Raw genomic sequence first — 16,919 nt, forward strand, 5'->3', positions numbered from 1 at the left:
CTCTTTTCTGTGTCTCCTCACTAATCTAAGGAAGATGTAGGAATTTTCACAGGTTTCTTGTAGGTTGCATGCTTGTGCTTCTGGCATGTTAAATGTTGACTCTGGTTCCCTGTAGCTGGTATAAATGCTGCAAGAAGGAAAGACATATGATTCCTATTAAAGCCTCTTAAAGGGCGAGGGATTTGGGTAATTTTTCTGATTCTCCCCCACCCCCCATTGCAGTGACTCATGTACATGGTATGTCGAGTCTATTTGAAGAATGACAATTATTAACTTAAGATGAATACTCAATTCTTCACTCACTACCTGGCTTGAGTTTTTCCTCCTATTGGAATGGGCACTTCTGCTCCTGTAAATCATTTTTAAAAGTTTGGATCAATTCCAAAAATATATAATAGATAAAGTGATGCAGTTCTGTGTTTTGTGGGCGAGGGTGTTGGCATACATTTTCTTTCCTCAGTTCCAATAAGAGGCAACTCTCTCGGGCAGCCTTAGTTCATACAATGGTGATTGGCTTCCTGGAGGGGCTGCAGTTCTGGCTTAAGTGCATCTTGCAACAATAATCTTCCCTCTGACTTTTCCCAGCTGGCTAATGTACTGGACCCTTGTGCACAGTATCTGCAGGTGGCTACCCCCTTTTGTCAACAGGATTCCAAATGAACCGAATTGGTTGCTTCTGGACATGTTCTGTCCCCCATGCTGTGTGCACCTTCATTGAGTATCTTACCCAAAAGGTAGGAGGTTGGAATTTCTTCCAACTCACTGCAGAGTTAATAGATTCAATTGCTGAATATGGAGTGGATTTAAAATAGATAATTGGGGATTCCATGAAGGCTTAGTGGTAAATAGCGTGGAGGTTGAGTTATAAGGACCAGAAAAATCCAGGTTTAATCCCTGGTCAGTGTTGGGTTAACTGATCTTAGCCAGGGCAGTAGTTGGGGTGCTACATTTGGCCCCAGCACCCATCAGCTAGGGAGGGGTAAAATAAATCAACCAAGGTTCCTGTTGTTAATCACTAGCCAGAGACAGCTGCTGGAAAGCATGAATGTGTGGATGTTTGGGTGAGGGTTGTGATTGTGGGCTGTAGTTAAACCAGTCAAATTCCTGTTGATCGTAGCTCTCTAGGCGCACACCTGAAATATAGAAGGGTTACCTGAATCCAGGGAACTGTTCCCCAGTATAATGGCAGGAAAAAAGCTGGGGGTTGAGTGACAGACGAGTTCCTGGGTTGGATTCATGCATCTTTTGTTCCACGCCTTTTTTTAAAATTACATTTTTTTTAAATCTCAATTTTTTTAAAATTTTTTTTTACACACAGCAAGCTGTTGTGATCTGCAGCCTTTGGCACAGTTGACCACTCCATCCATCTCCAATGCCTCTCCACCGTCGTCCAGCTGGGTGGGACTGCATTTGCCTGGTTCCATTCCTATCTATCTAATCGTTGCCACAGAATCACCTGCAACGGTTTCTCTTCCCGCTCCCGCATCGTTACCTCTGGAGTCCCCCAAGGTCCTATCCTTGGCCCCCTCCTATTTCTCATCTACATACTGCCCCTTGGCGACATCATCCGAAAACACAGCGTCAGTTTCCACATGTACGCTGACGACACCCAGCTCTACCTCACCACCACTTCTCTCGACCCCTCCATAGTCTCATTATCAGACTGCTTGTCCAGCATCCAGTTCTGGATGAGCAGAAATTTTCTCCAATTAAATATTGGGATGACCACAGCCATTGTTTTTGGTCCCCGCCACAAACTCCGTTCCCTAGCCAGTGACTCCATCCCTCTGTCAGGCTGAACCACACTGTTCGCAACCTTGGTGTCATATTTGACCCTGAAATGAGCTTCCGACCACATATCCGTTTCATAACTAAGACTGCCTATTTCCACCTCTGTCACAGTGCTCGTCTCCGCCCTTGCCTCAGCTCATCCGCTGCTGAAACCCTCATCCATGCCTTTGTTACCTCTAGACTTGATTATTCCAATGCACTCCTGGCTGGCCTCCCACATTCTACCCTACGTAAACTTGAGGTCATCCAAAACTCAGCTGCCCGTGTCCTAATTCGCACCAAGTCCCGTTCACCCATCACCCCTGTGCTCGCTGACCTACATTGGCTCCCGATTAAGCAACACCTCGATTTCAAAATTCTCATCCTTGTTTTCAAATCCCTCCATGGCCTCGCCCCTCCCTATCTATAATTTCCTTCAGCCCCACAACCACCCCACGATATCTGCACTCCTCTAATTCTGCCCTCTTGAGCCTCGCTGATTATAATCGCTCAACCATTGGTGGCCGTACCTTCTGTTGCCTAGACCCTAAGCGCTGGAATTCCCTGCCTAAACCTCTCAGCCTCTCTTTCCTCCTTTAAGACGCTCCTTAAAACCTATCTCTTTGACCAAGCTTTTGGTCACCTGCCCTAATTTCTCCTTATGTGGCTCGGTGTCAATTTATTTGTCTTAGAGTACTCCTGTGAAGCGCTTTGGGTCGTTTTACCACGTTAATGGCACTATATAAATACAAGTTGTTGTTGTAAGGCCCTGCCTGAAAGGGTATAAATAGTAACTTTATAAATACGTGAAAAGGAAACATTTGCAGGGCTATGGGGAAAGAGCAGGGGAGTGGGACTATTTGGATAGCTCTTTCAAAGAGCTGGCACAGGCACAGTGGACCGAATGGCCTTCTGCACTGCAATGATGATTTCCATATATATAAATCAACTTCTTCCAGTCAAAATAGCTGGGTGGCCACATGGCGGCGCTGTTATATAGTATGGAAGGGGACGCACCATAAAATTTGGCTGGAACATTTCAGAAACCAGCTCTGTGAGTTAGTTACCAGATTTACCTTGTATGGGAAGTATGGAGGGTAACTTAATTCATAAGTCTTCTATCCATGAAGGTAAACAATACCGCACCACAGAAATAATTAGGTAAATGCATTGAAAATGTCTAAAATATGCTTTTAATTCTGGGCGTTTCTGATTACGCTCAGGCTGTGGTTGATGTGGAACATAGGGTACTTCCCAGCCGTGAAACACATCCCATTAATAGACGAGATATCCCACAGCTCCACACAATGACTAATTTGTTTTGTTTCCGTGCAGTTAATGCAGTCTGCATGTGCTGCCTCTTTGCTGCCACCAGTAGATGCTGTTGGACAGGAATCGAATGCATTCTCAGCTGGTAAACATCACATGCCGCTGGGCTGGGTCACAATTACAAGAACGAAATGTAGAGTTTTACCCTGTCTTGACAGCAAAGCTTTTAACTTTAAATGCTGTTTATACAAAAAGCCCAGGATTATTAGAAACAGCGCCATACTAACTTTCTTTTAATCTTGGTAGACTGAGACCTTTTCAGTCTCGGACACTGATGCCGGAGTTATATACGGACATAGTTTATTCCTGTGTACTGGGGAGGGGTTCAACACAGACCATTACAATATCTCTCGTACTGGAGAACTTGCATCTACTTTAAAAGTAATACTATACCTGTGTACCTATGTCTTAGTCTCCTTACCTCTAACTAAGGCAGGATATACTTGCCCTTAGAGGTAGTGCAACAGGTTCACCAGACTGATTCCTGGGATGGGGGGTGGGATTGTCATAAGAGGAGACTCAGCCTATATTCTCTAGAATTGAGAAGAATGAGAGGTGATCTCATTAAAACATATAAAATTCTTACAGGGCTTGACAGGGTAGATGCTGCGAGTTGTGATGTTTCCCCTGGCTGGGTGGTCTAGAACTAGGGGTCACAGTCTCTGAATAAGGGGTCGGCATTTAGGACTGAGATGAGATGAGAAATTTCTTCACTCAAAGGTTTGTGAATCTTTGGAAATCTCTACTCCAGAGGGCTGTGGATGCTCACTCATTGAATATATATATTCAAAGACAGAGATCGATGGAGTAGGCCATTCGGCCCCTCGAGCCTACTCCACCATTCAATAAGATCATGGCTGATCATTGACCCCAACTCCACTTTCCTGCCCAATCTCCATATCCCTTGATTCCCCTAGAGTCCAAAAATCTATCGATCTCAGCCTTGAATATATTCAACGACTCAGCATGCACAGCCCTCTGGGGCAGAGAACTCCAAAGATTCACAACCCTCCGAGTGAAGAAATTCCTCCTCATCTCAGTCTTAAATGGCCTACCCCTTATCCTGAGACTATGCCACCTAGTTCTAGACTCTCCAGCCAGGGGAAACAACCTCTCAGCATCTACCCTGTCAATCCCCTTCAGAATCTTGTATGTTTCAATGAGATCACCTCTCATTCTTCTAAACTCCAGAGTATAGGCCCATTCTACACAATCTCTCAGCATAGGACAGCCCTCTCATCCCAGGAATCAATCTAGTGAACCTTCATTGCACCGCCTCCAAGGCAAGTATATCCTTCCTTAGATAAGGAGACCAAAACTGTGCACAGTACTCCAGGTGTGGTCTCACCAAGGCCCTGTACAATTGTAGCAAGACTTCCTTACTCTTATACTCCAACCCCCTTGCAATAAAGGCCAACATGCCATTTGCCTTCCTTATTGCTTGCTGTACCTGCATGCTAGCTTTCTGTGTTTCTTGCACGAGGACACCCAAATATCTCTGAACACCAATATTTGAAAGTTTCTCACCATTTAAAAAATATTCTGTTTTCCTATTCTTCCTACCAAAGTGAATAACCTCACATTTCCCGACATTATACTCCATCTGCCACCTTACTGCCCACTCACTGAGTCTATCTATATCCCTTTGCAGACTCTGTGTTCTCCTCACAGCTTACTGTCCCACCTAGCTTTGTATCATCAGCAAACTTGGATACATTACACTCGGTCCCTTCATCTAGGTCATTAATATAGATTGTAAATAACTGAGGCTCCAACACTGATCCTTGCGGCAACTAATTACAGCCTGCCAACCTGAAAAAGATTCGTTTATCCCTACTCTCTGTTTTCTGTCCGTTAACCAATCCTCTATCCATGCTACTATATTACCTCCAACCCCATGAGCCCTAATCTTGTGCAATAACCTTTTATGTGGCACCTTATCGAATACCTTTTGGAAATCCAAATATACTACATCCACGGGTTCCCCTTTATCTACCCTGCTAGTTACATCCTCAAAAAACTCTAATAAATTTGTCAAACACGATTTCCCTTTCATAAAACCATGTTGACTCTGCCTAATCATGTTATGATTTTCTAAGTGCCCTGATACCACTTCCTTAACAATGGATTCCAGCATTTTCCCAATGACTGATGTCAGGCTAACTTGGCTTGTAATTCCCTGTTTTTTCTCTCCCTCCTTTCTTGAATAGCGGTGTTGCATTTGTGACCTTCCAATCCGGTGGGACCATTCTAGAATCTAGGGAATTTTGGAAGATCAAAACTAATGCATCCACTATCTCTTCAGCCACCTCTTTTAGAATCCTAGGATGTAGGCCGTCAGGTCCAGGGGATTTGTCAGCTTTTAGTCCCATTAGTTTCTCTAGTACTTTTTCTCTACTTATATTAATTACATTAAGTTCCTCACCCTCATTAGACCCTTGGTTCCCACCATTTTTGGTATGCTTTTTGTGTCTTCTACCGTGAAGACAGATACAAAATATTTGTTTAACATTTCAGCCATTTCCTTATTCCTCATAATTTCTCCTGTCTCAGCCTCTATAGGACCAACATTTACTTTTGCTACTCTCTTCCTTTTTACATACTTGTAGAAGCTCTTACAATCTGCTTTTATATTTCTTGCTGGTTTTCTCTCATTCTATTTTTTCCCAATTTTTTGGTCAACCTTTGCTGGTTTCTGAAACTCTCCCAATCTTCAGGCTTACTATTATTCTTTGCAACATTATAAGCTTCTTCTTTCAATCTAATGCTATCCTTAACTTCTTTAGTTAGCCACGGTTGGATCACGTTTCCCGTGGAGTTTTTGTTTCTCAATGGAATGTATTTTTGTTGAGAATTATGAAATATTTCTTTAAATGCTAACCACTGCTTATCTACCGCCATAACTTTTAATCTATTTTTCCAATCTACCTTAGCCAACTCACCCCTCCTACCTCTGTAATGAAGATTAAAGTCCCCCAGGATTATTGCATTACCTTTGTTGCAAGCTGCTACTATTTCTTGATTAATATTCTGTCCAACAGTACAGCTACTGTTAGGGGGCCTATATAGTACACCTACCAGTGTTTTCTGCCCCTTGTTATTCCTTATCTCCACCCATATTGATTCTACTTCCTGATCTTCCGAGCAGAGATCCTTTCTCGCTACTGTCCTTATGTCATCCTTTATCAGGGCTACTCCCCCTCCTTTTCCATTCTGCCTGTCTTTTTGAAACGTCAAGTACCCTGGAACATTTAGTTCCAACCTTGGCCACCTTGCAACCATGTCTCTGTAATGGCTATTGGATCAAACCCATTTATCTCTATTTGTGCCACTAGTTCATCTATCATGTTACGAATGCTTCGTGCATTCAGATAAAGTGTCTTTAATTTAAAAATTTTACCATTATTCCCTGCTTTGACCTTATTCTCTGCTGCACTGCTACTGTTAAACTCTCTGTCCCTTCCCGTCACACTCTGCTTATTTTTACCCAAATTGCTACACTGCTCTATTGCCCTGAACTTTCTCTTTAGATTTCTAAATTTCCCCTCACCTGACCACCCCCCCCCCCCCGCCACACTTTAAAAAAAAAAATTTTAAAGCCCCATCTACAGCCCTAGTTATTCGATTCGCCAGGACACTGGTCCCAGCCTGGTTTAAGTGGAGCCTGTCCTGACAGAACAGCTCCCTCTTTCCCAGGTACTGGTGCCAGTGCCCCATGAATTGAAACCCCTTTTTCCCACACCACTCTGAGTCACGCATTTAACTCTCTGATCTGCTTGACCCTACGCCAATTTGCGTGTGGCTCATGTAGTAATCCATAGATTACCCCCCTTGTTCTGCTTATTAATGTAGACCCTAGCTCCTCAAACTCCCTCAGCAGAACCTCATTGTTAGTTCTACCTATGTCGTTGGTTCCTGCATGGACCACGACAACTGGATCCTCCCCCTCCCACTCCAAGTTCTTCTCCAGCCACGAGCAGATATCCTTAACCCTGGCACCGGGCAGGCAACACAGCCTTGGGACTCTCTTTCACAGCTGCAGAGAATAGTATCTATCCCCCTGACTATACTGTCCTCTACTACTACCACATTCCTTCCTTCTCCCCCCACTTGGATGGCCCCCTGTACCACAGTGCCATGGTCGGTTTGCCCATCCTCCCTGCAGTCCTTTTACTCATCAATACAGGTAGAAAGTACCTCATACCTGTTGGACAAGGTCCAGGGCTGAGGCTCCTCCATCACTACATCCTGGGTCCCCATACCTTCCTGACCACTGACGGACTCTAAAGTACTATTTAACCTAAGGGGTGTGACTGCCTCCTGGAACAAAGTGTCCAGGTAACTCTCCCCCTCCCTGATGCATCGCAATGTCTGTAGCTCATACTCCAGCTCAACAATTCTGAGCCAAAGTTCCTCGAGTTGCAGACACTTGCTCGGGATCGCGATGCTCTCCAGACTCCCACATGCTGCAGTGATGACACATCACCTGCCCTGTCATCTCTAACCATGTTTTATTTATTTATTAATTAATTAAGTTAAAGATTTTATTCAATCGATATTTTAGGTTTATTCTTTGATTAGTTTATTTATTTGTTATTAATTTAATAAGTATTAGCAAGTTACAGGTTCTTAGCTCTTAATTTAACCCCTTCCCTAATTTAGAGAGCAAAAAAGAGCTGTAATACTCACCATAGGGCGGGAAGGTGGAGTTGAGGTAGACCTGAGATTGTGGCATATGCAGCGGGGGTAGAGATGAAAAGCAAAACTACAAATGTTGGATATTTGACACAGCAGGTCAATTAGCATCTTAACGATTCAAGTGGGGTCCATTCATCAGAACCGCCAGAGGAATGCAGGTCATCAATCCCATCATCTGGAAGACAAATAGATTTCATCTCATTACTGCACTGCACTGATCAGCCGCCTCTGGTGGGAAGTACTGGAGATTTTACCAGGCGGGGAAAGGTGGTATTTCTGGCCAGATTCTGATGACTTATCTTAAATGGACAGAAGTCCTCCTGAATCTCCCCATTGCATTATGGAACCTGACCCATGGTAGGTAAAATCGTAAATCCAAGTAATGGCTCTTATGAAATTGAAATCTGAATTGATAAATTAGTGTTCACAGATGACAGCAGCAGACATTAAATCTGCCTCTACCTAGTGTGTTTTTCCAGAATCAGACAAACTATTCTGATGCCCCATAGAGCACCCAATGTCGGTATTTAAAAAAAAAGAGTCCCTTGCTGTCTCTTACTCCTAGGATGCACTAACATGCATGAACTGTGTAAGATCTCTGACTGTTTGCCCATGTTTCAATCTAGTATGCACCCAGGTCACCACTGAACCCAACCACTCACTGTCCACCAGTCTGTTCAACAATGCAGTGTGTGGAATCACAAGCCAAACCACAGCCCCACTGCTCAGGAGAGCATTGTGTTAAGAAGCCAAACCAGTGCAGCTCCCACAATTATCTACACTTGGTAGGGATCAGGATAATGGGCACAGTGGTTACTGCCTATTTACTTTACTATTATATAATGCAGAGCTTTTAAAGATTGGAGCAAACCTGGTTTATTTAGTTATGGTTAAGATAGAGCAGGTCCTGGATCCAAGCAAATTAATCTGAACCCAAATTAATCTGATGGTTGGTGCTGTAGGTTTCTGTGCCAATAGGAAAACAACCATCTCACCAAGCTGTTCACTGTAGTCATAGTTTTGTTAGGCTCTTTATGAACCTAATATTGTACATCATCCTAGTCACTTGTAATAAAAAAAAGTTATTTCCTCTAACTCTTCCCACCCCATGACTCAGTTGGTAAAAGTGTGGTGTGATATGCAGTCTTACAGATCAGGAAGGTCACTAGTTCAATGTAAAGTCAAAATGCTGTTAGCTGATAGCCAGGGTAACATGAGAAGTGGTAAAATTGGTCTCTGTACCTCCAGACCAGAATTCCTGTTCCTATATATGTGTGATGTGTTGTGAAGGCAGCATATAGATTGATTGAAATGGCCTCTGTTGGATTGCAGTACTAGTACTCAATACACAGGGATACATATGAAGACTGGCCAGTTAGATAAGGTTGCAAAGGACTACTGCCACACATGGAGCAATGTGCCAGCTTGTTTCTGCCTTCAGGAAACAAACAGGTTAGGGGAGGAAATTAAGAAAATTGGAGGAGCTGAAAATGTCCTTTTCTCCTATTTTAAATCCTGGTCTTGGTGCCCGTGGGCTCTGGATTGTTACCCTAGACAGTCACTCGACCAAATACATTTGGTACTTATTGATAAAGACCTTCCTACCCTGCCCAAGCTGGAGTGATTTGTCACTGTGAATGGTAGAACATGTCCAAGGTCAGCTGAAGCCATCATTTAATTATAAAGCATGGAGCTGACCCAGCCTGCTCCTTTCACAGGCTATGCATGGAGCTGACCCAGCCTGCTCCTTTCACAGGCTATGCATGGAGCTGACCCAGCCTGCTCCTTTCACAGGCTATGCATGGAGCTGACCCAGCCTGCTCCTTTCACAGGCTATGCATGGAGCTGACCCAGCCTGCTCCTTTCACAGGCTATGCATGGAGCTGACCCAGCCTGCTCCTTTCACAGGCTATGCATGGAGCTGACCCAGCCTGCTCCTTTCACAGGCTATGCATGGAGCTGACCCAGCCTGCTCCTTTCACAGGCTATGTACAATCTGCCCCAACAGGGACTCTTATCACACAATTAATTTCCTGAAGGAAAGTTCTGCAAAATTTCCGACAACAAGTGATCACAAAAAATATATCCTGATTGGGGGGAGGGTTGCAATCTAGCTCATCCTTCCATAAACGTCTGAGACCATTCCATATATTGGTTACTCTTTGTATGAAGTGCTTTCTAACATCATGCCTGAACTTGCCCTTTAGCAGTGTGTACCTATATCCTCCGCTCTAGTTTTACTTGAACTAATGCCCAGGATTAACTTGTTCTATTCCACTTAATATCATACACCTCTGCAAGGACCCCTCTCATTCAAGGGTGAAGAGGCCAAGCCTCACACCTCAGTTCTTTGACACAAGGGGGTCAGCCTTGTGGCCCTTCTCTGCACTGCTGCCAGGGCTCAGATGTTTACCTAAACCAAACTCCATCTCCTCTACGTAACCATGGTCCTTTGTTTCCCAGAGGGTGCCTTAGCACAGAAGACCCTCATGTACTCTGAGGTATTTGATTATTATGCCTATATTTATCCCTATAACTTTAATCCCATCCCTCACCAGATATTTAGCCAGTTCTAGTCTGAAGTTCATTGACATGGTATTAACTGCTTTTGCCCACAGTCTGTTCCACAGGCACTATTCATTTGAGGCTCATTAATTTTATACTCATGTCCACTCGTTTCACACAGCTGAGCTAAGCAACCTACTTATTTTCACATTATCCATTCCTTTCAGCATTTAAACACCTAGATTATGTCCCCCTCATTTCTGTTGTCCAATGAAAATAAAACCAGCTTTGCCCGTGTCTCCTCTCTGAGAGGCTTACCCCACTTACTGAACTCTGAACCCTTTGCAATGCATTCAAGCTTTTGAAGGTCATATGGCCAAAACTGCCCACTGGAATTGGAATGATGGGGCCCAATAAAAAATGACCTCAATTCATGTTTCTAATTGCAGAATTATAGCTGCAACTTCCTCATGCAGTGAAATGTTGATCCTGGCTGCAGCATCAAGAGGAGCTGCCAAGCAAAGAGGTCGTCCTTCCCAACAAGGAAAGCCAGTATCTCAGCACTGTTTCAGTGTACTTCTTCACAACTAATTACAGAGCAGTGTGTCAGATTGGGGGAGCAGGTTTTCTTCCTGTATACCCAGATGGGTGATGCGCTGGATGATTGGAGAGGGGTGGGGGGATGTTAGGGAAGAGAAGGGATTTTTTTTTAAAGTTATAAAATCATTGCTCTATTTTTCTGAAGCAATGGGACAAACCGTTTCAATGGGCTCCTCATGGTATCATGGGGGCCACTATAGTGTTTTACTTTCTAGTCTGGCCGGACACATAGATAAAATCGCAATTTAAAAAAAAAATGTCCGTCGTTAAGGTCAGGAAAAGAATCTTGATGAGTATTGTTTTTGTTGCCACTTTTCTCCTCACGGTGCGGACTCTTGCCATGGAGCACCTCACCCAAGTGACCATTCTTCATTCCCAAGCCTAGATAATGAGTGGCGGCAGATTGTGTAAGTGTAGGGGCATCACAGCCGAGCCTGATCCTGACATCCATAATCATGAACTTTCTAGCAGGCGTCACTGGACAGTGATCAGGAGGAGGAACACTGCCTGTTTCTTTCCTTCCCTGCTTCCCAAGCCCAAGGGCACTGGAGTCAACTGGAGAAACTCAGTTGAAAGCAGGTACCAGCACAGGCATGGATCAAAACTTGGTCCTTCCTGGTCCGTACAGCTCAGTAACACACTAGTCCATGTCTTTACCTAATGACCTAGTAATGGAGCTCTTAAAACAAGATCATATCTGCATATCATGAAGGTGATATGCAGATATCATCCGTCACCCCTGTGCTCGCTGACCTACATTGGCTCCAAGTCCACCAAAGCCTTGATTTTAAAATTGCCATCCTTGTGTTCAAATCCCTTCATGGCCTCACCCCTCCCTAACTCGGTAACCTCCACCAATCCTACAACCCTCCAAGAACTCTGCGATCCTCCAACTCTGGCCTCTTGTGCATCCCCATTTCATTTGCCCTACCATTGGTGGTCGTGCCTTCATCTGTCAAGGTTCTAAGCTCTGAAATTACCTCCCTAAACCCCTCTACCCTCCTTTAAGATACTCTTTAAAACCTAACTCTTTGACCAAGTTTTTGGTCACCGGTCCTAATATCTCCTTCTTTGACTTAGTGTCAATTTTTGTCTAATTACACGCCTATGAAGCACCTTGGGATGTTTTAATACGTTAAAGGCACTATATAAATGCAAGTTGCTGTAGTTGATGTGAGGGGGCCTGGATTTCCACAAGCAGCAAAGGAATGTTACAGCTTGTATTCTAACACTTTATACATCCTAAAAAAACTAAACAATTCTTTAAGCTGGGAAAAATTTAGGAAATATTTTGCTCTGTTGGCCTTGTTGACAGACACACATAGTGAATGCCTGAGCCTCTGAAATGCAGAACCCTCTGTAGTTCAGAGTTCCAGCTCCTCGGCTGTTTGTGCAATGTCTGAGTGACTGAAAGCACAGTGTGTGCATTGTCTTCAGTCCACTCACCGGCATTCTGCCAAGAACCCCAGCTACACAGCATTCTTTGTACCAAAATGATTCCAGAACGAATCCAGCTGTGGCATACAGTTCAACTGCCTTAAAGAATCATTGTCATCCCGTGAGGGAGGGTGAGGGAACAGGAAAACATGGTAACAGCTCAGAAAGCAAATCAGCACAAGCCAAACAAGATGGTGGACATAGCAGCAGTTCTGCTGGGACCTTTTCAATGAAACACCTTGAAGTCCTGCTACAAATTAAAGGACTGCACTGTTCAGAAAATTCCACATATTGTGCAATTGAAAGACCCAGGTGGACACTATACCAGTTGCCATATTGAACAGCAGGAAGGTTGTTTAAGTTCAGGAATTTCTAGTAAGTAAAACAATCCCCTATACCAATAATGCTCCCATTATTCAGATATTCCTGCATAAAACTCCATACTGCTCCAGACAGGCAGTAAGAATATGTCCTGAAACCATTGGCCCACCTAGAACAGCAGGGTTGCATTGAGGAATAAAACGGTTTAAAATGAGCCCATTGAGTTCCTTGGAACCAGATCTATTGTACAGCAACAGTCAGATGCTAACTAACCCCAGTCATACCATCTGTTTCATAACCTTTTGAAAACCTTAATGTAAATTTTCCTTACAAAGGGTCCCAGCACTCAAATAAATATACATTGAGATTGATTATGCATTCTATTTATGGTGATTCTAATCCAATCGCCACGTTGGCCAATATTAAAGTCTATAAACCAACAATTCTATTTTTCATCCTGAGGATGCTGACACCTCTGGGGTACAATTCCACAGGCACTCGAGTCCTCTAGTACCTCACTTAAGTGGCTAATCTTTACACAAAGGTATGCAATGGGTGTTGCTGGGCAGGTATCAGTACTAAGCCTGAACCTGTCCTCACATGACATCTACACACACACTTTCTAAACATTTCTATTTTTCAATATTATTGCACACATTCTAACTTCTGCTGTCTGCTCAATCTGCAATAGTTACCGCTCATTTCCACGTTAAATGAAACAAATTACGAACATTAACAGACAAAAAAAGACCCTTTGGTCCAGCCAACCATACAATTGCGATAGCTTGTGCATCACAATATATACGCTCTCCATCCCACCCAAAATCATGTGATCTCCTGGGAGAGGTGAAAAACCAGATAAAAACCCAGGCCAATTTGAGGGGGGAAAAATCTAGGAAATTCCTCTCTAAGCCCCTTAGGCGATCAAAAAACGAGTCCAGATGATCACTCTGGCCCTTATAATTCTATGCAGTACCTACCTTTTGTTAAGATTGATCTCCTCCCCAGCCAGAAATAGGACCAGCTCTCGCTTGAAGAAATTCAGCAAATCAGCGTCCACCGCACAAGCCGGCCTGTCCCAGAGGTTCACTATTTTCTGGGAAAAGAACCACCTCCTGACATCGATCCTAGATCTGGCCTTATACAACTTAAAATTGTGACCCCCTGGTCCTCCCTAACCTATTGTAACAAACTGTCAACTGGAACACAATCTATTCCCTTTATCATCTTATAAAACTCGATCAGATCATCCCCCAAGTCTAAGTCCCAGCAATTTTTAGCCTATCTTAATAGCTAAAATGCTTCAAACTGGGAATTAATCTGGTGGCCTTGTTCTGCACCTTTCCAAAGCCTCAATATCACCCGTCATGTGAGGAGACCAAAACTGGACACAGTAATCTAACTGAAGCCTGACCAAGGTCTTGTACAAGGACAAAATAGTATGATTTGCCTTACAGTCAATTGTCCTATAAGTGCACCCCAACACCCTATTTGCTCTAGCTATCGCTTCATGGGATTGCTCATGAACCTTTAGAGATCTATGCACTAGAATGGCAGATCTTTCTTTCTCTACCTGCTTTAATGCTTTTCCCTGATGGATGGATGTATATTCAGTGAGTGGTGATGACCCGGAATTCGCTGCCGACGGAAGTGGTGGAAGCGGAGACACTCAATGTTTTCAAGGGGAGACTGGATAGACACTTGATGGAAATAAACTTGCAGGGCTACGGGGATAGAGCGGGGGAATGGGACTGACTGGATTGCTCTACAGAGAGCCAGCACGGACTCGATGGGCCGAATGCCCTCCTTCTGGGCCGTTATGACTCTATGTGCTGTCCAATCTCCCAGATATACTGACTCAATCGTGCATAGCAGTCTTAGGCAATAAAGTTTCTTGTTTCTCAGGAACAAGTCCAGATACCCGAGGTCCAGGATGTGACAGAAGACACCTGTCCATTTGGGGAACAAAATCCTGAGATTTCCTAACCAAAGGAGCAAGTGTGTCGTGCTTCAGGAGTGCAGAAAAGTGACCAACTGTAGTCCAACCAATCATCAGGAAAAAAACTACTTGAAGGAACCATCTCCTGTTCAAAAAAGGGGAGAGGGATACACTTGGTAATTTACAGACCTATCAGTCTAACATCAGTGATGGGAAAACTACTGGAGACCAACGTTCCCTCTAAGCTGTGCGGCCGCACGGTTCTCAGCCGGTACCGGCTTTTCTAATGTTAAATTTTGCGCATGTACAAAACTGAATGGGCCGCGCACCTAAAAGATATATATTTTTTATTTGTTCACGGGACATGGACGCGCTGGCAAGGCCAGCATTTATTGCCCATCCCTAATTGCCCTCGAGAAAGTGGTGGTGAGCCGCTTTCTTGAACCGCTGCAGTACTTCTGAGTGGCTTGCTAGGCCAATTCAGAGGGCAGTTAAGAGTCAACCACGTCTGGCGTCACATATAGGCCAGGCCAGGTAAGGATAGCAGATTTCCTTCCCTAAAGGACATTAGTGAACCAGATGGGTTTTTGTGACAATCCGGTAGTTTCATGGTCACCATTATTGACACTAGCTTTATATTCCAGATTTATTTAATTATCTGAATTTAAATTCCCCAGCTGCCATGGTGGGATTTGAACTTATGTCTCTAGATTATTAGTCCAAGCCTCTGGATTACAAGTCCAGTAACATATATAGGTGGAATATTGCTAGAAACCAGTGTCATGGACAAAATTCTCACTTGAGGAAGCATGAGTTAATAAGGGATCTGTTAAAGGCAAATCATGTCTGATTAACAGTAAATCAAATTTAAAAAATCAGGTCTAAATGTAAATATATCAGATACAGGAAGCAGTTGAAAATCATGGGAGATTTGGATAGAGAAATACAGAGACAACATCCTGATAAAATACACAGCAGTACAGACTAAACCAGTAACCAATAATTAGTACCTCTTAAAATTGATCTATTTTTATTTCCCCCTCACTCAGTATTTATCCTCCAAATTTTCTCCCTTCCTCTCATGGAAGTGCTAACATGGGGTAAAGTTCCACAGATACTGGCACCCCTGCAGTACCTTGCTCCAGTGACCATTCTTCACGTGAGCCGAGTGAGTGTTGCGAGGATATTCAACTGTGGTGGGCATCAGCTGAGCTGCGATCAGCTAACTCAGCACACACCAGGGATCTCCCTGAACTGTATTTCTCAGTACCACACTGAGTAGTGCCTTTATCTACCAGAGTCTGAATGCTTATTACTTTCCTCAGATAGACCCGTGTTCTGTGACTTATGACTGTCACCACACATACCTTATACTCTTAACACTGCTCAGCAGTCACCCATTATGTTTCTTCAATTTTCTAACCTCTAGTCCTCTCCTGAAAGTATGCACCCTCCGCTACCTTGTCCAAGATGTGTGACTCTTGATAATGAGTGTCAGTAGGCTATTTGGGGGCTGTCACAGCTGAGCTCACACCCAACATCTGCACACATACACACTTCCAGCAGGAGTGGTTGAATAGCAATCAGCAGCAGGGACCCTGGGAGATTTTCCTCCTCCCTAACAAAAATACTGGTCAACTGTATAATCTTTACCACCTCCCCACTTGATGTCAATTTAGCACAGATCAGAGATTGAACGTGGGGCCGTTCCTGCACTGTGTGGCTCAGCTACTCACAGAAATAAATCCACTGAGCTATCAGGGAAGCCTGTCTCCAACTTATGTTTTATTTTTAAAGTCTCTTGTCTGGTCCAAGGTAGGTTTCATTTGCTAGCTGAGGCCCTGTTTTATGACATCTGTCAAGGATTTAAAACAGACTTTAACAGACACTGCTGAGGATCACAGCCCGAGATTATGGTTTTAGTCTCGTTGTAGGGACTGCATGATCTAATCTCGATATCCATTTATAAATTTGAATCGCTCTTGTTTATGGCTGCTCCTAGTAACTGCCTGGTAAACAAAGATATATACAGTACAAAAGGTCTTGGTGTTACAAGAGTGTAATGTGCACAGGATCTGCTGTACCAGATTTGCAAAGATAAGATCTATCTCCAAACACCAATTGTGTAAATTGTACAAGCACAACATGTCTATAAACATCACATTTTTTTGTCTGAACAAAGATAACCAAGTGTTTCTAAAGCAGCTGTGATGACTCAGCCCAGTAATAAGATTACCAGAAATACCCGATTCTCTCAGTTAGAAAGATAAAGAGGCTTGACCTTCTCAGAACTGAAACTCTTTCAAGCTTTAACAATGAT

This window comes from Somniosus microcephalus, chromosome 25 (genome assembly GCF_052327205.1).
Source record: "Somniosus microcephalus isolate GS21.2 chromosome 25, FLI_Smic_1.0, whole genome shotgun sequence".
NCBI lineage: Eukaryota > Metazoa > Chordata > Chondrichthyes > Squaliformes > Somniosidae > Somniosus > Somniosus microcephalus.